Genomic DNA, 20,177 nt, shown 5'->3' with positions numbered 1-20,177 from the left:
AAGGTCTTAAGCCATTTTAAGCACTTTTTTTTTCTAAACTGTATTCCTTTGTAGCGGTGAAAGAAAGTGTGGTGCTGGGTACGCCTCATTCATGTTGTTGTGCAAGCTGATGGAGGAAAAGAGAAGTATTTGAGCTTTCTTGTTGATGAAGGGACGTAGGAGATCCACAAGAGGCCTGTGAGGCAAGATAGAAGTTGCAGACTGGCAGTGGTGGGATTTGAACCCACGCCTCCAAAGAGACTGGAGCCTAAATCCAGCGCCTTAGACCGCTCGGCCACACTACCTTGCCGATATCGATCTTTTGTGTGCTTTTAAAATGAGGTTTGTATGAGTGGAATGTTGAGTGGTTCATTATTGTGCCATCAACAAGTAATCAACTGGGGACATGCTGCATGTATGCACCTATTCTCATTACCGCGGAAAGAGAAAACACTTGACAGTACTGGCTTTGGTTCTATGCCTCTGATGACAGCACCTAGGAAAGTGCAGGTAAAGCACTCTATGCCACAGCAGAATCAATGGATTAGTGTTCTCAAATGCTACATTTGAGAAGACTAATCCATTAATTTCTGACCAAGATAAGCTCCTCAAGTGGCCCTGATGTATAAGCTTGGACAAGTATTTGAGCAAGTGTTAAAACCAGACGAGCTGAGGCCTTATCTTTCCTACATAGTACATCCTTGTCAAGCAAGCGAGAAGTTAAAGGCTGGCAGTGGTGGGATTTGAACCCACGCCTCCGAGGAGACTGGAGCCTTAATCCAGCGCCTTAGACCGCTCGGCCACACTACCCTGCGGATGTCTACTCTTGCGTGCTTTAAGACACGTTTTTCAAGAGTCAAAGGTTAAGCGGTTAATTACTGTGCCGTCAACAGGTTATCATCTGGGGATATGCTGCCTGTTGGCAGCCATTCTCAGTTCCATAAGGAAGAACGCATAACAGTACTGACTTTTGTTCCATTGCTCTGATACCACTGAGTGCAGCACCTACTGTCCGATCGCTTTTCCCGATCGATTTTTCGATCGAAAATCAGATCGGATATGCATTAAATTATCTATCGAACCAACTATCTGCCAAAAAATCTCATGGTGTATTCCCATCATGAGACCCTGGAGGAAGCCTTAAAATAATTTTTGCATCTCAAGGAAACCGACCTTACTGGGGCAAGTGGGGAAAATGCCAGGGAACCCCTGAAAAGTCCTGAAGGAAGCTTGGGCTTCCAGGGAACCCTGGTTGAGAAAACCTGCTTTGGCCTGGCGTACAATAAAAGACATCCTCTCAAACCCCTAACTGCCCACGTAGTTAATGTATCAGCTTTTATGCAAAAGTAATGTCACCTGTCTAAAAAAATCACAATTGTCCACTTACGTACAATGTACAATGTAGCCCGTAGCACTGGAATAGATGCTATTGCACGTATACCTAAAATGCCATTCACCTACAATTGAGAGGAAACATTTGCCTACTATTGGGTAATAGGGGCAGATCTCACCTCAGTAATCTAAATGAGATCTTTGCCCTGTTTACTTTGTAGAAAGTCCTATCTGTTGCCACTGTTGCTGTCAAAAGGTCCTCCACAGCCAGGAGTTATGAGCTGTGGCACATTGTCAGAATCCAGTGGAAAAGTGCATGTAAAGGTCTTAAGCCATTTTAAGCACTTTTTTTTTCTAAACTGTATTCCTTTGTAGCGGTGAAAGAAAGTGTGGTGCTGGGTACGCCTCATTCATGTTGTTGTGCAAGCTGATGGAGGAAAAGAGAAGTATTTGAGCTTTCTTGTTGATGAAGGGACGTAGGAGATCCACAAGAGGCCTGTGAGGCAAGATAGAAGTTGCAGACTGGCAGTGGTGGGATTTGAACCCACGCCTCCAAAGAGACTGGAGCCTAAATCCAGCGCCTTAGACGGCTCGGCCACACTACCTTGCCGATATCGATCTTTTGTGTGCTTTTAAAATGAGGTTTGTATGAGTGGAATGTTGAGTGGTTCATTATTGTGCCATCAACAAGTAATCAACTGGGGACATGCTGCATGTATGCACCTATTCTCATTACCGCGGAAAGAGAAAACACTTGACAGTACTGGCTTTGGTTCTATGCCTCTGATGACAGCACCGAGGAAAGTGCAGGTAAAGCACTCTATGCCACAGCAGAATCAATGGATTAGTCTTCTCAAATGCTACATTTGAGAAGACTAATCCATTAATTTCTGACCAAGATAAGCTCCTCAAGTGGCCCTGATGTATAAGCTTGGACAAGTATTTGAGCAAGTGTTAAAACCAGAGGAGCTGAGGCCTTATCTTTCCTACATAGTACATCCTTGTCAAGCAAGCGAGAAGTTAAAGGCTGGCAGTGGTGGGATTTGAACCCACGCCTCCGAGGAGACTGGAGCCTTAATCCAGCGCCTTAGACCGCTCGGCCACACTACCCTGCGGATGTCTACTCTTGCGTGCTTTAAGACACGTTTTTCAAGAGTCAAAGGTTAAGCGGTTAATTACTGTGCCGTCAACAGGTTATCATCTGGGGATATGCTGCATGTTGGCAGCCATTCTCAGTTCCATAAGGAAGAACGCATAACAGTACTGACTTTTGTTCCATTGCTCTGATACCACTGAGTGCAGCACCTACTGTCCGATCGCTTTTCCCGATCGATTTTTCGATCGAAAATCAGATCGGATATGCATTAAATTATCTATCGAACCAACTATCTGCCAAAAAATCTCATGGTGTATTCCCATCATGAGACCCTGGAGGAAGCCTTAAAATAATTTTTGCATCTCAAGGAAACCGACCTTACTGGGGCAAGTGGGGAAAATGCCAGGGAACCCCTGAAAAGTCCTGAAGGAAGCTTGGGCTTCCAGGGAACCCTGGTTGAGAAAACCTGCTTTGGCCTGGCGTACAATAAAAGACATCCTCTCAAACCCCTAACTGCCCACGTAGTTAATGTATCAGCTTTTATGCAAAAGTAATGTCACCTGTCTAAAAAAATCACAATTGTCCACTTACGTACAATGTACAATGTAGCCCGTAGCACTGGAATAGATGCTATTGCACGTATACCTAAAATGCCATTCACCTACAATTGAGAGGAAACATTTGCCTACTATTGGGTAATAGGGGCAGATCTCACCTCAGTAATCTAAATGAGATCTTTGCCCTGTTTACTTTGTAGAAAGTCCTATCTGTTGCCACTGTTGCTGTCAAAAGGTCCTCCACAGCCAGGAGTTATGAGCTGTGGCACATTGTCAGAATCCAGTGGAAAAGTGCATGTAAAGGTCTTAAGCCATTTTAAGCACTTTTTTTTTCTAAACTGTATTCCTTTGTAGCGGTGAAAGAAAGTGTGGTGCTGGGTACGCCTCATTCATGTTGTTGTGCAAGCTGATGGAGGAAAAGAGAAGTATTTGAGCTTTCTTGTTGATGAAGGGACGTAGGAGATCCACAAGAGGCCTGTGAGGCAAGATAGAAGTTGCAGACTGGCAGTGGTGGGATTTGAACCCACGCCTCCAAAGAGACTGGAGCCTAAATCCAGCGCCTTAGACCGCTCGGCCACACTACCTTGCCGATATCGATCTTTTGTGTGCTTTTAAAATGAGGTTTGTATGAGTGGAATGTTGAGTGGTTCATTATTGTGCCATCAACAAGTAATCAACTGGGGACATGCTGCATGTATGCACCTATTCTCATTACCGCGGAAAGAGAAAACACTTGACAGTACTGGCTTTGGTTCTATGCCTCTGATGACAGCACCGAGGAAAGTGCAGGTAAAGCACTCTATGCCACAGCAGAATCAATGGATTAGTCTTCTCAAATGCTACATTTGAGAAGACTAATCCATTAATTTCTGACCAAGATAAGCTCCTCAAGTGGCCCTGATGTATAAGCTTGGACAAGTATTTGAGCAAGTGTTAAAACCAGAGGAGCTGAGGCCTTATCTTTCCTACATAGTACATCCTTGTCAAGCAAGCGAGAAGTTAAAGGCTGGCAGTGGTGGGATTTGAACCCACGCCTCCGAGGAGACTGGAGCCTTAATCCAGCGCCTTAGACCGCTCGGCCACACTAGCCTGCGGATGTCTACTCTTGCGTGCTTTAAGACACGTTTTTCAAGAGTCAAAGGTTAAGCGGTTAATTACTGTGCCGTCAACAGGTTATCATCTGGGGATATGCTGCATGTTGGCAGCCATTCTCAGTTCCATAAGGAAGAACGCATAACAGTACTGACTTTTGTTCCATTGCTCTGATACCACTGAGTGCAGCACCTACTGTCCGATCGCTTTTCCCGATCGATTTTTCGATCGAAAATCAGATCGGATATGCATTAAATTATCTATCGAACCAACTATCTGCCAAAAAATCTCATGGTGTATTCCCATCATGAGACCCTGGAGGAAGCCTTCAAATAATTTTTGCATCTCAAGGAAACCGACCTTACTGGGGCAAGTGGGGAAAATGCCAGGGAACCCCTGAAAAGTCCTGAAGGAAGCTTGGGCTTCCAGGGAACCCTGGTTGAGAAAACCTGCTTTGGCCTGGCGTACAATAAAAGACATCCTCTCAAACCCCTAACTGCCCACGTAGTTAATGTATCAGCTTTTATGCAAAAGTAATGTCACCTGTCTAAAAAAATCACAATTGTCCACTTACGTACAATGTACAATGTAGCCCGTAGCACTGGAATAGATGCTATTGCACGTATACCTAAAATGCCATTCACCTACAATTGAGAGGAAACATTTGCCTACTATTGGGTAATAGGGGCAGATCTCACCTCAGTAATCTAAATGAGATCTTTGCCCTGTTTACTTTGTAGAAAGTCCTATCTGTTGCCACTGTTGCTGTCAAAAGGTCCTCCACAGCCAGGAGTTATGAGCTGTGGCACATTGTCAGAATCCAGTGGAAAAGTGCATGTAAAGGTCTTAAGCCATTTTAAGCACTTTTTTTTTCTAAACTGTATTCCTTTGTAGCGGTGAAAGAAAGTGTGGTGCTGGGTACGCCTCATTCATGTTGTTGTGCAAGCTGATGGAGGAAAAGAGAAGTATTTAAGCTTTCTTGTTGATGAAGGGACGTAGGAGATCCACAAGAGGCCTGTGAGGCAAGATAGAAGTTGCAGACTGGCAGTGGTGGGATTTGAACCCACGCCTCCAAAGAGACTGGAGCCTAAATCCAGCGCCTTAGACCGCTCGGCCACACTACCTTGCCGATATCGATCTTTTGTGTGCTTTTAAAATGAGGTTTGTATGAGTGGAATGTTGAGTGGTTCATTATTGTGCCATCAACAAGTAATCAACTGGGGACATGCTGCATGTATGCACCTATTCTCATTACCGCGGAAAGAGAAAACACTTGACAGTACTGGCTTTGGTTCTATGCCTCTGATGACAGCACCTAGGAAAGTGCAGGTAAAGCACTCTATGCCACAGCAGAATCAATGGATTAGTCTTCTCAAATGCTACATTTGAGAAGACTAATCCATTAATTTCTGACCAAGATAAGCTCCTCAAGTGGCCCTGATGTATAAGCTTGGACAAGTATTTGAGCAAGTGTTAAAACCAGAGGAGCTGAGGCCTTATCTTTCCTACATAGTACATCCTTGTCAAGCAAGCGAGAAGTTAAAGGCTGGCAGTGGTGGGATTGGAACCCACGCCTCCGAGGAGACTGGAACCTTAATCCAGCGCCTTAGACCGCTCGGCCACACTACCCTGCGGATGTCTACTCTTGCGTGCTTTAAGACACGTTTTTCAAGAGTCAAAGGTTAAGCGGTTAATTACTGTGCCGTCAACAGGTTATCATCTGGGGATATGCTGCATGTTGGCAGCCATTCTCAGTTCCATAAGGAAGAACGCATAACAGTACTGACTTTTGTTCCATTGCTCTGATACCACTGAGTGCAGCACCTACTGTCCGATCGCTTTTCCCGATCGATTTTCCGATCGAAAATCAGATCGGATATGCATTAAATTATCTATCGAACCAACTATCTGCCAAAAAATCTCATGGTGTATTCCCATCATGAGACCCTGGAGGAAGCCTTCAAATAATTTTTGCATCTCAAGTAAACCGACCTTACTGGGGCAAGTGGGGAAAATGCCAGGGAACCCCTGAAAAGTCCTGAAGGAAGCTTGGGCTTCCAGGGAACCCTGGTTGAGAAAACCTGCTTTGGCCTGGCGTACAATAAAAGACATCCTCTCAAACCCCTAACTGCCCACGTAGTTAATGTATCAGCTTTTATGCAAAAGTAATGTCACCTGTCTAAAAAAATCACAATTGTCCACTTACGTACAATGTACAATGTAGCCCGTAGCACTGGAATAGATGCTATTGCACGTATACCTAAAATGCCATTCACCTACAATTGAGAGGAAACATTTGCCTACTATTGGGTAATAGGGGCAGATCTCACCTCAGTAATCTAAATGAGATCTTTGCCCTGTTTACTTTGTAGAAAGTCCTATCTGTTGCTACTGTTGCTGTCAAAAGGTCCTCCACAGCCAGGAGTTATGAGCTGTGGCACATTGTCAGAATCCAGTGGAAAAGTGCATGTAAAGGTCTTAAGCCATTTTAAGCACTTTTGTTTTCTAAACTGTATTCCTTTGTAGCGGTGAAAGAAAGTGTGGTGCTGGGTACGCCTCATTCATGTTGTTGTGCAAGCTGATGGAGGAAAAGAGAAGTATTTAAGCTTTCTTGTTGATGAAGGGACGTAGGAGATCCACAAGAGGCCTGTGAGGCAAGATAGAAGTTGCAGACTGGCAGTGGTGGGATTTGAACCCACGCCTCCAAAGAGACTGGAGCCTAAATCCAGCGCCTTAGACCGCTCGGCCACACTACCTTGCCGATATCGATCTTTTGTGTGCTTTTAAAATGAGGTTTGTATGAGTGGAATGTTGAGTGGTTCATTATTGTGCCATCAACAAGTAATCAACTGGGGACATGCTGCATGTATGCACCTATTCTCATTACCGCGGAAAGAGAAAACACTTGACAGTACTGGCTTTGGTTCTATGCCTCTGATGACAGCACCTAGGAAAGTGCAGGTAAAGCACTCTATGCCACAGCAGAATCAATGGATTAGTCTTCTCAAATGCTACATTTGAGAAGACTAATCCATTAATTTCTGACCAAGATAAGCTCCTCAAGTGGCCCTGATGTATAAGCTTGGACAAGTATTTGAGCAAGTGTTAAAACCAGAGGAGCTGAGGCCTTATCTTTCCTACATAGTACATCCTTGTCAAGCAAGCGAGAAGTTAAAGGCTGGCAGTGGTGGGATTTGAACCCACGCCTCCGAGGAGACTGGAACCTTAATCCAGCGCCTTAGACCGCTCGGCCACACTACCCTGCGGATGTCTACTCTTGCGTGCTTTAAGACACGTTTTTCAAGAGTCAAAGGTTAAGCGGTTAATTACTGTGCCGTCAACAGGTTATCATCTGGGGATATGCTGCATGTTGGCAGCCATTCTCAGTTCCATAAGGAAGAACGCATAACAGTACTTACTTTTGTTCCATTGCTCTGATACCACTGAGTGCAGCACCTACTGTCCGATCGCTTTTCCCGATCGATTTTCCGATCGAAAATCAGATCGGATATGCATTAAATTATCTATCGAACCAACTATCTGCCAAAAAATCTCATGGTGTATTCCCATCATGAGACCCTGGAGGAAGCCTTCAAATAATTTTTGCATCTCAAGTAAACCGACCTTACTGGGGCAAGTGGGGAAAATGCCAGGGAACCCCTGAAAAGTCCTGAAGGAAGCTTGGGCTTCCAGGGAACCCTGGTTGAGAAAACCTGCTTTGGCCTGGCGTACAATAAAAGACATCCTCTCAAACCCCTAACTGCCCACGTAGTTAATGTATCAGCTTTTATGCAAAAGTAATGTCACCTGTCTAAAAAAATCACAATTGTCCACTTACGTACAATGTACAATGTAGCCCGTAGCACTGGAATAGATGCTATTGCACGTATACCTAAAATGCCATTCACCTACAATTGAGAGGAAACATTTGCCTACTATTGGGTAATAGGGGCAGATCTCACCTCAGTAATCTAAATGAGATCTTTGCCCTGTTTACTTTGTAGAAAGTCCTATCTGTTGCCACTGTTGCTGTCAAAAGGTCCTCCACAGCCAGGAGTTATGAGCTGTGGCACATTGTCAGAATCCAGTGGAAAAGTGCATGTAAAGGTCTTAAGCCATTTTAAGCACTTTTTTTTTCTAAACTGTATTCCTTTGTAGCGGTGAAAGAAAGTGTGGTGCTGGGTACGCCTCATTCATGTTGTTGTGCAAGCTGATGGAGGAAAAGAGAAGTATTTGAGCTTTCTTGTTGATGAAGGGACGTAGGAGATCCAGAAGAGGCCTGTGAGGCAAGATAGAAGTTGCAGACTGGCAGTGGTGGGATTTGAACCCACGCCTCCAAAGAGACTGGAGCCTAAATCCAGCGCCTTAGACCGCTCGGCCACACTACCTTGCCGATATCGATCTTTTGTGTGCTTTTAAAATGAGGTTTGTATGAGTGGAATGTTGAGTGGTTCATTATTGTGCCATCAACAAGTAATCAACTGGGGACATGCTGCATGTATGCACCTATTCTCATTACCGCGGAAAGAGAAAACACTTGACAGTACTGGCTTTGGTTCTATGCCTCTGATGACAGCACCTAGGAAAGTGCAGGTAAAGCACTCTATGCCACAGCAGAATCAATGGATTAGTCTTCTCAAATGCTACATTTGAGAAGACTAATCCATTAATTTCTGACCAAGATAAGCTCCTCAAGTGGCCCTGATGTATAAGCTTGGACAAGTATTTGAGCAAGTGTTAAAACCAGAGGAGCTGAGGCCTTATCTTTCCTACATAGTACATCCTTGTCAAGCAAGCGAGAAGTTAAAGGCTGGCAGTGGTGGGATTTGAACCCACGCCTCCGAGGAGACTGGAGCCTTAATCCAGCGCCTTAGACCGCTCGGCCACACTACCCTGCGGATGTCTAATCTTGCGTGCTTTAAGACACGTTTTTCAAGAGTCAAAGGTTAAGCGGTTAATTACTGTGCCGTCAACAGGTTATCATCTGGGGATATGCTGCATGTTGGCAGCCATTCTCAGTTCCATAAGGAAGAACGCATAACAGTACTGACTTTTGTTCCATTGCTCTGATACCACTGAGTGCAGCACCTACTGTCCGATCGCTTTTCCCGATCGATTTTTCGATCGAAAATCAGATCGGATATGCATTAAATTATCTATCGAACCAACTATCTGCCAAAAAATCTCATGGTGTATTCCCATCATGAGACCCTGGAGGAAGCCTTAAAATAATTTTTGCATCTCAAGGAAACCGACCTTACTGGGGCAAGTGGGGAAAATGCCAGGGAACCCCTGAAAAGTCCTGAAGGAAGCTTGGGCTTCCAGGGAACCCTGGTTGAGAAAACCTGCTTTGGCCTGGCGTACAATAAAAGACATCCTCTCAAACCCCTAACTGCCCACGTAGTTAATGTATCAGCTTTTATGCAAAAGTAATGTCACCTGTCTAAAAAAATCACAATTGTCCACTTACATACAATGTACAATGTAGCCCGTAGCACTGGAATAGATGCTATTGCACGTATACCTAAAATGCCATTCACCTACAATTGAGAGGAAACATTTGCCTACTATTGGGTAATAGGGGCAGATCTCACCTCAGTAATCTAAATGAGATCTTTGCCCTGTTTACTTTGTAGAAAGTCCTATCTGTTGCCACTGTTGCTGTCAAAAGGTCCTCCACAGCCAGGAGTTATGAGCTGTGGCACATTGTCAGAATCCAGTGGAAAAGTGCATGTAAAGGTCTTAAGCCATTTTAAGCACTTTTTTTTTCTAAACTGTATTCCTTTGTAGCGGTGAAAGAAAGTGTGGTGCTGGGTACGCCTCATTCATGTTGTTGTGCAAGCTGATGGAGGAAAAGAGAAGTATTTGAGCTTTCTTGTTGATGAAGGGACGTAGGAGATCCACAAGAGGCCTGTGAGGCAAGATAGAAGTTGCAGACTGGCAGTGGTGGGATTTGAACCCACGCCTCCAAAGAGACTGGAGCCTAAATCCAGCGCCTTAGACCGCTCGGCCACACTACCTTGCCGATATCGATCTTTTGTGTGCTTTTAAAATGAGGTTTGTATGAGTGGAATGTTGAGTGGTTCATTATTGTGCCATCAACAAGTAATCAACTGGGGACATGCTGCATGTATGCACCTATTCTCATTACCGCGGAAAGAGAAAACACTTGACAGTACTGGCTTTGGTTCTATGCCTCTGATGACAGCACCTAGGAAAGTGCAGGTAAAGCACTCTATGCCACAGCAGAATCAATGGATTAGTCTTCTCAAATGCTACATTTGAGAAGACTAATCCATTAATTTCTGACCAAGATAAGCTCCTCAAGTGGCCCTGATGTATAAGCTTGGACAAGTATTTGAGCAAGTGTTAAAACCAGACGAGCTGAGGCCTTATCTTTCCTACATAGTACATCCTTGTCAAGCAAGCGAGAAGTTAAAGGCTGGCAGTGGTGGGATTTGAACCCACGCCTCCAAGGAGACTGGAGCCTTAATCCAGCGCCTTAGACCGCTCGGCCACACTACCCTGCGGATGTCTACTCTTGCGTGCTTTAAGACACGTTTTTCAAGAGTCAAAGGTTAAGCGGTTAATTACTGTGCCGTCAACAGGTTATCATCTGGGGATATGCTGCCTGTTGGCAGCCATTCTCAGTTCCATAAGGAAGAACGCATAACAGTACTGACTTTTGTTCCATTGCTCTGATACCACTGAGTGCAGCACCTACTGTCCGATCGCTTTTCCCGATCGATTTTTCGATCGAAAATCAGATCGGATATGCATTAAATTATCTATCGAACCAACTATCTGCCAAAAAATCTCATGGTGTATTCCCATCATGAGACCCTGGAGGAAGCCTTAAAATAATTTTTGCATCTCAAGGAAACCGACCTTACTGGGGCAAGTGGGGAAAATGCCAGGGAACCCCTGAAAAGTCCTGAAGGAAGCTTGGGCTTCCAGGGAACCCTGGTTGAGAAAACCTGCTTTGGCCTGGCGTACAATAAAAGACATCCTCTCAAACCCCTAACTGCCCACGTAGTTAATGTATCAGCTTTTATGCAAAAGTAATGTCACCTGTCTAAAAAAATCACAATTGTCCACTTACGTACAATGTACAATGTAGCCCGTAGCACTGGAATAGCTGCTATTGCACGTATACCTAAAATGCCATTCACCTACAATTGAGAGGAAACATTTGCCTACTATTGGGTAATAGGGGCAGATCTCACCTCAGTAATCTAAATGAGATCTTTGCCCTGTTTACTTTGTAGAAAGTCCTATCTGTTGCCACTGTTGCTGTCAAAAGGTCCTCCACAGCCAGGAGTTATGAGCTGTGGCACATTGTCAGAATCCAGTGGAAAAGTGCATGTAAAGGTCTTAAGCCATTTTAAGCACTTTTTTTTTCTAAACTGTATTCCTTTGTAGCGGTGAAAGAAAGTGTGGTGCTGGGTACGCCTCATTCATGTTGTTGTGCAAGCTGATGGAGGAAAAGAGAAGTATTTGAGCTTTCTTGTTGATGAAGGGACGTAGGAGATCCAGAAGAGGCCTGTGAGGCAAGATAGAAGTTGCAGACTGGCAGTGGTGGGATTTGAACCCACGCCTCCAAAGAGACTGGAGCCTAAATCCAGCGCCTTAGACCGCTCGGCCACACTACCTTGCCGATATCGATCTTTTGTGTGCTTTTAAAATGAGGTTTGTATGAGTGGAATGTTGAGTGGTTCATTATTGTGCCATCAACAAGTAATCAACTGGGGACATGCTGCATGTATGCACCTATTCTCATTACCGCGGAAAGAGAAAACACTTGACAGTACTGGCTTTGGTTCTATGCCTCTGATGACAGCACCTAGGAAAGTGCAGGTAAAGCACTCTATGCCACAGCAGAATCAATGGATTAGTCTTCTCAAATGCTACATTTGAGAAGACTAATCCATTAATTTCTGACCAAGATAAGCTCCTCAAGTGGCCCTGATGTATAAGCTTGGACAAGTATTTGAGCAAGTGTTAAAACCAGAGGAGCTGAGGCCTTATCTTTCCTACATAGTACATCCTTGTCAAGCAAGCGAGAAGTTAAAGGCTGGCAGTGGTGGGATTTGAACCCACGCCTCAGAGGAGACTGGAGCCTTAATCCAGCGCCTTAGACCGCTCGGCCACACTACCCTACGGATGTCTACTCTTGCGTGCTTTAAGACACGTTTTTCAAGAGTCAAAGGTTAAGCGGTTAATTACTGTGCCGTCAACAGGTTATCATCTGGGGATATGCTGCATGTTGGCAGCCATTCTCAGTTCCATAAGGAAGAACGCATAACAGTACTGACTTTTGTTCCATTGCTCTGATACCACTGAGTGCAGCACCTACTGTCCGATCGCTTTTCCCGATCGATTTTTCGATCGAAAATCAGATCGGATATGCATTAAATTATCTATCGAACCAACTATCTGCCAAAAAATCTCATGGTGTATTCCCATCATGAGACCCTGGAGGAAGCCTTAAAATAATTTTTGCATCTCAAGGAAACCGACCTTACTGGGGCAAGTGGGGAAAATGCCAGGGAACCCCTGAAAAGTCCTGAAGGAAGCTTGGGCTTCCAGGGAACCCTGGTTGAGAAAACCTGCTTTGGCCTGGCGTACAATAAAAGACATCCTCTCAAACCCCTAACTGCCCACGTAGTTAATGTATCAGCTTTTATGCAAAAGTAATGTCACCTGTCTAAAAAAATCACAATTGTCCACTTACGTACAATGTACAATGTAGCCCGTAGCACTGGAATAGATGCTATTGCACGTATACCTAAAATGCCATTCACCTACAATTGAGAGGAAACATTTGCCTACTATTGGGTAATAGGGGCAGATCTCACCTCAGTAATCTAAATGAGATCTTTGCCCTGTTTACTTTGTAGAAAGTCCTATCTGTTGCCACTGTTGCTGTCAAAAGGTCCTCCACAGCCAGGAGTTATGAGCTGTGGCACATTGTCAGAATCCAGTGGAAAAGTGCATGTAAAGGTCTTAAGCCATTTTAAGCACTTTTTTTTTCTAAACTGTATTCCTTTGTAGCGGTGAAAGAAAGTGTGGTGCTGGGTACGCCTCATTCATGTTGTTGTGCAAGCTGATGGAGGAAAAGAGAAGTATTTGAGCTTTCTTGTTGATGAAGGGACGTAGGAGATCCACAAGAGGCCTGTGAGGCAAGATAGAAGTTGCAGACTGGCAGTGGTGGGATTTGAACCCACGCCTCCAAAGAGACTGGAGCCTAAATCCAGCGCCTTAGACCGCTCGGCCACACTACCTTGCCGATATCGATCTTTTGTGTGCTTTTAAAATGAGGTTTGTATGAGTGGAATGTTGAGTGGTTCATTATTGTGCCATCAACAAGTAATCAACTGGGGACATGCTGCATGTATGCACCTATTCTCATTACCGCGGAAAGAGAAAACACTTGACAGTACTGGCTTTGGTTCTATGCCTCTGATGACAGCACCTAGGAAAGTGCAGGTAAAGCACTCTATGCCACAGCAGAATCAATGGATTAGTCTTCTCAAATGCTACATTTGAGAAGACTAATCCATTAATTTCTGACCAAGATAAGCTCCTCAAGTGGCCCTGATGTATAAGCTTGGACAAGTATTTGAGCAAGTGTTAAAACCAGAGGAGCTGAGGCCTTATCTTTCCTACATAGTACATCCTTGTCAAGCAAGCGAGAAGTTAAAGGCTGGCAGTGGTGGGATTTGAACCCACGCCTCCGAGGAGACTGGAGCCTTAATCCAGCGCCTTAGACCGCTCGGCCACACTACCCTGCGGATGTCTACTCTTGCGTGCTTTAAGACACGTTTTTCAAGAGTCAAAGGTTAAGCGGTTAATTACTGTGCCGTCAACAGGTTATCATCTGGGGATATGCTGCATGTTGGCAGCCATTCTCAGTTCCATAAGGAAGAACGCATAACAGTACTGACTTTTGTTCCATTGCTCTGATACCACTGAGTGCAGCACCTACTGTCCGATCGCTTTTCCCGATCGATTTTTCGATCGAAAATCAGATCGGATATGCATTAAATTATCTATCGAACCAACTATCTGCCAAAAAATCTCATGGTGTATTCCCATCATGAGACCCTGGAGGAAGCCTTAAAATAATTTTTGCATCTCAAGGAAACCGACCTTACTGGGGCAAGTGGGGAAAATGCCAGGGAACCCCTGAAAAGTCCTGAAGGAAGCTTGGGCTTCCAGGGAACCCTGGTTGAGAAAACCTGCTTTGGCCTGGCGTACAATAAAAGACATCCTCTCAAACCCCTAACTGCCCACGTAGTTAATGTATCAGCTTTTATGCAAAAGTAATGTCACCTGTCTAAAAAAATCACAATTGTCCACTTACGTACAATGTACAATGTAGCCCGTAGCACTGGAATAGCTGCTATTGCACGCATACCTAAAATGCCATTCACCTACAATTGAGAGGAAACATTTGCCTACTATTGGGTAATAGGGGCAGATCTCACCTCAGTAATCTAAATGAGATCTTTGCCCTGTTTACTTTGTAGAAAGTCCTATCTGTTGCCACTGTTGCTGTCAAAAGGTCCTCCACAGCCAGGAGTTATGAGCTGTGGCACATTGTCAGAATCCAGTGGAAAAGTGCATGTAAAGGTCTTAAGCCATTTTAAGCACTTTTTTTTTCTAAACTGTATTCCTTTGTAGCGGTGAAAGAAAGTGTGGTGCTGGGTACGCCTCATTCATGTTGTTGTGCAAGCTGATGGAGGAAAAGAGAAGTATTTGAGCTTTCTTGTTGATGAAGGGACGTAGGAGATCCAGAAGAGGCCTGTGAGGCAAGATAGAAGTTGCAGACTGGCAGTGGTGGGATTTGAACCCACGCCTCCAAAGAGACTGGAGCCTAAATCCAGCGCCTTAGACCGCTCGGCCACACTACCTTGCCGATATCGATCTTTTGTGTGCTTTTAAAATGAGGTTTGTATGAGTGGAATGTTGAGTGGTTCATTATTGTGCCATCAACAAGTAATCAACTGGGGACATGCTGCATGTATGCACCTATTCTCATTACCGCGGAAAGAGAAAACACTTGACAGTACTGGCTTTGGTTCTATGCCTCTGATGACAGCACCTAGGAAAGTGCAGGTAAAGCACTCTATGCCACAGCAGAATCAATGGATTAGTCTTCTCAAATGCTACATTTGAGAAGACTAATCCATTAATTTCTGACCAAGATAAGCTCCTCAAGTGGCCCTGATGTATAAGCTTGGACAAGTATTTGAGCAAGTGTTAAAACCAGAGGAGCTGAGGCCTTATCTTTCCTACATAGTACATCCTTGTCAAGCAAGCGAGAAGTTAAAGGCTGGCAGTGGTGGGATTTGAACCCACGCCTCCGAGGAGACTGGAGCCTTAATCCAGCGCCTTAGACCGCTCGGCCACACTACCCTGCAGATGTCTACTCTTGCGTGCTTTAAGACACGTTTTTCAAGAGTCAAAGGTTAAGCGGTTAATTACTGTGCCGTCAACAGGTTATCATCTGGGGATATGCTGCATGTTGGCAGCCATTCTCAGTTCCATAAGGAAGAACGCATAACAGTACTGACTTTTGTTCCATTGCTCTGATACCACTGAGTGCAGCACCTACTGTCCGATCGCTTTTCCCGATCGATTTTTCGATCGAAAATCAGATCGGATATGCATTAAATTATCTATCGAACCAACTATCTGCCAAAAAATCTCATGGTGTATTCCCATCATGAGACCCTGGAGGAAGCCTTAAAATAATTTTTGCATCTCAAGGAAACCGACCTTACTGGGGCAAGTGGGGAAAATGCCAGGGAACCCCTGAAAAGTCCTGAAGGAAGCTTGGGCTTCCAGGGAACCCTGGTTGAGAAAACCTGCTTTGGCCTGGCGTACAATAAAAGACATCCTCTCAAACCCCTAACTGCCCACGTAGTTAATGTATCAGCTTTTATGCAAAAGTAATGTCACCTGTCTAAAAAAATCACAATTGTCCACTTACGTACAATGTACAATGTAGCCCGTAGCACTGGAATAGATGCTATTGCACGTATACCTAAAATGCCATTCACCTACAATTGAGAGGAAACATTTGCCTACTATTGGGTAATAGGGGCAGATCTCACCTCAGTAATCTAAATGAGATCTTTGCCCTGTTTACTTTGTAGAAAGTCCTATCTGTTGCCACTGTTGCTGTCAAAAGGTCCTCCACAGCCAGGAGTTATGAGCTGTGGCACATTGTCAGAATCCAGTGGAAAAGTGCATGTAAAGGTCTTAAGCCATTTTAAGCACTTTTTTTTTCTAAACTGTATTCCTTTGTAGCGGTGAAAGAAAGTGTGGTGCTGGGTACGCCTCATTCATGTTGTTGTGCAAGCTGATGGAGGAAAAGAGAAGTATTTGAGCTTTCTTGTTGATGAAGGGACGTAGGAGATCCAGAAGAGGCCTGTGAGGCAAGATAGAAGTTGCAGACTGGCAGTGGTGGGATTTGAACCCACGCCTCCAAAGAGACTGGAGCCTAAATCCAGCGCCTTAGACCGCTCGGCCACACTACCTTGCCGATATCGATCTTTTGTGTGCTTTTAAAATGAGGTTTGTATGAGTGGAATGTTGAGTGGTTCATTATTGTGCCATCAACAAGTAATCAACTGGGGACATGCTGCATGTATGCACCTATTCTCATTACCGCGGAAAGAGAAAACACTTGACAGTACTGGCTTTGGTTCTATGCCTCTGATGACAGCACCGAGGAAAGTGCAGGTAAAGCACTCTATGCCACAGCAGAATCAATGGATTAGTCTTCTCAAATGCTACATTTGAGAAGACTAATCCATTAATTTCTGACCAAGATAAGCTCCTCAAGTGGCCCTGATGTATAAGCTTGGACAAGTATTTGAGCAAGTGTTAAAACCAGAGGAGCTGAGGCCTTATCTTTCCTACATAGTACATCCTTGTCAAGCAAGCGAGAAGTTAAAGGCTGGCAGTGGTGGGATTTGAACCCACACCTCCGAGGAGACTGGAGCCTTAATCCAGCGCCTTAGACCGCTCGGCCACACTACCCTGCGGATGTCTACTCTTGCGTGCTTTAAGACACGTTTTTCAAGAGTCAAAGGTTAAGCGGTTAATTACTGTGCCGTCAACAGGTTATCATCTGGGGATATGCTGCATGTTGGCAGCCATTCTCAGTTCCATAAGGAAGAACGCATAACAGTACTGACTTTTGTTCCATTGCTCTGATACCACTGAGTGCAGCACCTACTGTCCGATCGCTTTTCCCGATCGATTTTTCGATCGAAAATCAGATCGGATATGCATTAAATTATCTATCGAACCAACTATCTGCCAAAAAATCTCATGGTGTATTCCCATCATGAGACCCTGGAGGAAGCCTTAAAATAATTTTTGCATCTCAAGGAAACCGACCTTACTGGGGCAAGTGGGGAAAATGCCAGGGAACCCCTGAAAAGTCCTGAAGGAAGCTTGGGCTTCCAGGGAACCCTGGTTGAGAAAACCTGCTTTGGCCTGGCGTACAATAAAAGACATCCTCTCAAACCCCTAACTGCCCACGTAGTTAATGTATCAGCTTTTATGCAAAAGTAATGTCACCTGTCTAAAAAAATCACAATTGTCCACTTACGTACAATGTACAATGTAGCCCGTAGCACTGGAATAGATGCTATTGCACGTATACCTAAAATGCCATTCACCTACAATTGAGAGGAAACATTTGCCTACTATTGGGTAATAGGGGCAGATCTCACCTCAGTAATCTAAATGAGATCTTTGCCCTGTTTACTTTGTAGAAAGTCCTATCTGTTGCCACTGTTGCTGTCAAAAGGTCCTCCACAGCCAGGAGTTATGAGCTGTGGCACATTGTCAGAATCCAGTGGAAAAGTGCATGTAAAGGTCTTAAGCCATTTTAAGCACTTTTTTTTTCTAAACTGTATTCCTTTGTAGCGGTGAAAGAAAGTGTGGTGCTGGGTACGCCTCATTCATGTTGTTGTGCAAGCTGATGGAGGAAAAGAGAAGTATTTGAGCTTTCTTGTTGATGAAGGGACGTAGGAGATCCACAAGAGGCCTGTGAGGCAAGATAGAAGTTGCAGACTGGCAGTGGTGGGATTTGAACCCACGCCTCCAAAGAGACTGGAGCCTAAATCCAGCGCCTTAGACCGCTCGGCCACACTACCTTGCCGATATCGATCTTTTGTGTGCTTTTAAAATGAGGTTTGTATGAGTGGAATGTTGAGTGGTTCATTATTGTGCCATCAACAAGTAATCAACTGGGGACATGCTGCATGTATGCACCTATTCTCATTACCGCGGAAAGAGAAAACACTTGACAGTACTGGCTTTGGTTCTATGCCTCTGATGACAGCACCTAGGAAAGTGCAGGTAAAGCACTCTATGCCACAGCAGAATCAATGGATTAGTCTTCTCAAATGCTACATTTGAGAAGACTAATCCATTAATTTCTGACCAAGATAAGCTCCTCAAGTGGCCCTGATGTATAAGCTTGGACAAGTATTTGAGCAAGTGTTAAAACCAGAGGAGCTGAGGCCTTATCTTTCCTACATAGTACATCCTTGTCAAGCAAGCGAGAAGTTAAAGGCTGGCAGTGGTGGGATTTGAACCCACGCCTCCGAGGAGACTGGAACCTTAATCCAGCGCCTTAGACCGCTCGGCCACACTACCCTGCGGATATCTACTCTTGCGTGCTTTAAGACACGTTTTTCAAGAGTCAAAGGTTAAGCGGTTAATTACTGTGCCATCAACAGGTTATCATCTGGGGATATGCTGCATGTTGGCAGCCATTCTCAGTTCCATAAGGAAGAACGCATAACAGTACTGACTTTTGTTCCATTGCTCTGATACCACTGAGTGCAGCACCTACTGTCCGATCGCTTTTCCCGATCGATTTTTCGATCGAAAATCAGATCGGATATGCATTAAATTATCTATCGAACCAACTATCTGCCAAAAAATCTCATGGTGTATTCCCATCATGAGACCCTGGAGGAAGCCTTAAAATAATTTTTGCATCTCAAGGAAACCGACCTTACTGGGGCAAGTGGGGAAAATGCCAGGGAACCCCTGAAAAGTCCTGAAGGAAGCTTGGGCTTCCAGGGAACCCTGGTTGAGAAAACCTGCTTTGGCCTGGCGTACAATAAAAGACATCCTCTCAAACCCCTAACTGCCCACGTAGTTAATGTATCAGCTTTTATGCAAAAGTAATGTCACCTGTCTAAAAAAATCACAATTGTCCACTTACGTACAATGTACAATGTAGCCCGTAGCACTGGAATAGATGCTATTGCACGTATACCTAAAATGCCATTCACCTACAATTGAGAGGAAACATTTGCCTACTATTGGGTAATAGGGGCAGATCTCACATCAGTAATCTAAATGAGATCTTTGCCCTGTTTACTTTGTAGAAAGTCCTATCTGTTGCCACTGTTGCTGTCAAAAGGTCCTCCACAGCCAGGAGTTATGAGCTGTGGCACATTGTCAGAATCCAGTGGAAAAGTGCATGTAAAGGTCTTAAGCCATTTTAAGCACTTTTTTTTTCTAAACTGTATTCCTTTGTAGCGGTGAAAGAAAGTGTGGTGCTGGGTACGCCTCATTCATGTTGTTGTGCAAGCTGATGGAGGAAAAGAGAAGTATTTGAGCTTTCTTGTTGATGAAGGGACGTAGGAGATCCACAAGAGGCCTGTGAGGCAAGATAGAAGTTGCAGACTGGCAGTGGTGGGATTTGAACCCACGCCTCCAAAGAGACTGGAGCCTAAATCCAGCGCCTTAGACCGCTCGGCCACACTACCTTGCCAATATCGATCTTTTGTGTGCTTTTAAAATGAGGTTTGTATGAGTGGAATGTTGAGTGGTTCATTATTGTGCCATCAACAAGTAATCAACTGGGGACATGCTGCATGTATGCACCTATTCTCATTACCGCGGAAAGAGAAAACACTTGACAGTACTGGCTTTGGTTCTATGCCTCTGATGACAGCACCTAGGAAAGTGCAGGTAAAGCACTCTATGCCACAGCAGAATCAATGGATTAGTCTTCTCAAATGCTACATTTGAGAAGACTAATCCATTAATCTCTGACCAAGATAAGCTCCTCAAGT

General features: G+C 44.5%; 25 non-coding genes across 25 annotated transcripts; all 25 read right to left on the bottom strand.

The window, feature by feature from the left end:
* Positions 1-202: 202 nt before the first annotated feature.
* Positions 203-284, bottom strand: TRNAL-UAG (transfer RNA leucine (anticodon UAG)). The gene has a single exon. It is a non-coding gene; the product is annotated as a tRNA-Leu (tRNA).
* Positions 285-707: 423 nt separating this feature from the next.
* TRNAL-AAG (transfer RNA leucine (anticodon AAG)) lies at positions 708-789 on the bottom strand. Its single transcript has one exon. It is a non-coding gene; the product is annotated as a tRNA-Leu (tRNA).
* Positions 790-1,834: 1,045 nt separating this feature from the next.
* Positions 1,835-1,916, bottom strand: TRNAL-UAG (transfer RNA leucine (anticodon UAG)). The gene has a single exon. It is a non-coding gene; the product is annotated as a tRNA-Leu (tRNA).
* Positions 1,917-2,339: 423 nt separating this feature from the next.
* Positions 2,340-2,421, bottom strand: TRNAL-AAG (transfer RNA leucine (anticodon AAG)). Its single transcript has one exon. It is a non-coding gene; the product is annotated as a tRNA-Leu (tRNA).
* A 1,045-nt stretch (positions 2,422-3,466) lies between these two features.
* TRNAL-UAG (transfer RNA leucine (anticodon UAG)) lies at positions 3,467-3,548 on the bottom strand. Its single transcript has one exon. It is a non-coding gene; the product is annotated as a tRNA-Leu (tRNA).
* A 423-nt stretch (positions 3,549-3,971) lies between these two features.
* TRNAL-AAG (transfer RNA leucine (anticodon AAG)) lies at positions 3,972-4,054 on the bottom strand. The gene has a single exon. It is a non-coding gene; the product is annotated as a tRNA-Leu (tRNA).
* Positions 4,055-5,098: 1,044 nt separating this feature from the next.
* Positions 5,099-5,180, bottom strand: TRNAL-UAG (transfer RNA leucine (anticodon UAG)). The gene has a single exon. It is a non-coding gene; the product is annotated as a tRNA-Leu (tRNA).
* A 423-nt stretch (positions 5,181-5,603) lies between these two features.
* Positions 5,604-5,685, bottom strand: TRNAL-AAG (transfer RNA leucine (anticodon AAG)). The gene has a single exon. It is a non-coding gene; the product is annotated as a tRNA-Leu (tRNA).
* A 1,045-nt stretch (positions 5,686-6,730) lies between these two features.
* On the bottom strand, positions 6,731-6,812 carry TRNAL-UAG (transfer RNA leucine (anticodon UAG)). The gene has a single exon. It is a non-coding gene; the product is annotated as a tRNA-Leu (tRNA).
* A 423-nt stretch (positions 6,813-7,235) lies between these two features.
* On the bottom strand, positions 7,236-7,317 carry TRNAL-AAG (transfer RNA leucine (anticodon AAG)). The gene has a single exon. It is a non-coding gene; the product is annotated as a tRNA-Leu (tRNA).
* Positions 7,318-8,362: 1,045 nt separating this feature from the next.
* On the bottom strand, positions 8,363-8,444 carry TRNAL-UAG (transfer RNA leucine (anticodon UAG)). Its single transcript has one exon. It is a non-coding gene; the product is annotated as a tRNA-Leu (tRNA).
* Positions 8,445-8,867: 423 nt separating this feature from the next.
* Positions 8,868-8,949, bottom strand: TRNAL-AAG (transfer RNA leucine (anticodon AAG)). Its single transcript has one exon. It is a non-coding gene; the product is annotated as a tRNA-Leu (tRNA).
* Positions 8,950-9,994: 1,045 nt separating this feature from the next.
* Positions 9,995-10,076, bottom strand: TRNAL-UAG (transfer RNA leucine (anticodon UAG)). Its single transcript has one exon. It is a non-coding gene; the product is annotated as a tRNA-Leu (tRNA).
* A 423-nt stretch (positions 10,077-10,499) lies between these two features.
* TRNAL-AAG (transfer RNA leucine (anticodon AAG)) lies at positions 10,500-10,581 on the bottom strand. The gene has a single exon. It is a non-coding gene; the product is annotated as a tRNA-Leu (tRNA).
* Positions 10,582-11,626: 1,045 nt separating this feature from the next.
* Positions 11,627-11,708, bottom strand: TRNAL-UAG (transfer RNA leucine (anticodon UAG)). Its single transcript has one exon. It is a non-coding gene; the product is annotated as a tRNA-Leu (tRNA).
* Positions 11,709-12,131: 423 nt separating this feature from the next.
* On the bottom strand, positions 12,132-12,213 carry TRNAL-AAG (transfer RNA leucine (anticodon AAG)). The gene has a single exon. It is a non-coding gene; the product is annotated as a tRNA-Leu (tRNA).
* Positions 12,214-13,258: 1,045 nt separating this feature from the next.
* TRNAL-UAG (transfer RNA leucine (anticodon UAG)) lies at positions 13,259-13,340 on the bottom strand. The gene has a single exon. It is a non-coding gene; the product is annotated as a tRNA-Leu (tRNA).
* A 423-nt stretch (positions 13,341-13,763) lies between these two features.
* Positions 13,764-13,845, bottom strand: TRNAL-AAG (transfer RNA leucine (anticodon AAG)). The gene has a single exon. It is a non-coding gene; the product is annotated as a tRNA-Leu (tRNA).
* A 1,045-nt stretch (positions 13,846-14,890) lies between these two features.
* On the bottom strand, positions 14,891-14,972 carry TRNAL-UAG (transfer RNA leucine (anticodon UAG)). Its single transcript has one exon. It is a non-coding gene; the product is annotated as a tRNA-Leu (tRNA).
* A 423-nt stretch (positions 14,973-15,395) lies between these two features.
* On the bottom strand, positions 15,396-15,477 carry TRNAL-AAG (transfer RNA leucine (anticodon AAG)). Its single transcript has one exon. It is a non-coding gene; the product is annotated as a tRNA-Leu (tRNA).
* A 1,045-nt stretch (positions 15,478-16,522) lies between these two features.
* Positions 16,523-16,604, bottom strand: TRNAL-UAG (transfer RNA leucine (anticodon UAG)). Its single transcript has one exon. It is a non-coding gene; the product is annotated as a tRNA-Leu (tRNA).
* Positions 16,605-17,027: 423 nt separating this feature from the next.
* On the bottom strand, positions 17,028-17,109 carry TRNAL-AAG (transfer RNA leucine (anticodon AAG)). The gene has a single exon. It is a non-coding gene; the product is annotated as a tRNA-Leu (tRNA).
* A 1,045-nt stretch (positions 17,110-18,154) lies between these two features.
* TRNAL-UAG (transfer RNA leucine (anticodon UAG)) lies at positions 18,155-18,236 on the bottom strand. The gene has a single exon. It is a non-coding gene; the product is annotated as a tRNA-Leu (tRNA).
* Positions 18,237-18,659: 423 nt separating this feature from the next.
* TRNAL-AAG (transfer RNA leucine (anticodon AAG)) lies at positions 18,660-18,741 on the bottom strand. The gene has a single exon. It is a non-coding gene; the product is annotated as a tRNA-Leu (tRNA).
* Positions 18,742-19,786: 1,045 nt separating this feature from the next.
* On the bottom strand, positions 19,787-19,868 carry TRNAL-UAG (transfer RNA leucine (anticodon UAG)). The gene has a single exon. It is a non-coding gene; the product is annotated as a tRNA-Leu (tRNA).
* Between the last annotated feature and the right edge of the window lie 309 nt (positions 19,869-20,177).

Source organism: Hyperolius riggenbachi, chromosome 12 (assembly GCF_040937935.1).
Source record: "Hyperolius riggenbachi isolate aHypRig1 chromosome 12, aHypRig1.pri, whole genome shotgun sequence".
In the NCBI taxonomy this organism is placed as follows: domain Eukaryota; kingdom Metazoa; phylum Chordata; class Amphibia; order Anura; family Hyperoliidae; genus Hyperolius; species Hyperolius riggenbachi.
The sequence above is the reverse complement of the archived record's forward strand: the minus strand, read 5'-3'. Positions and strand labels throughout refer to the sequence as shown.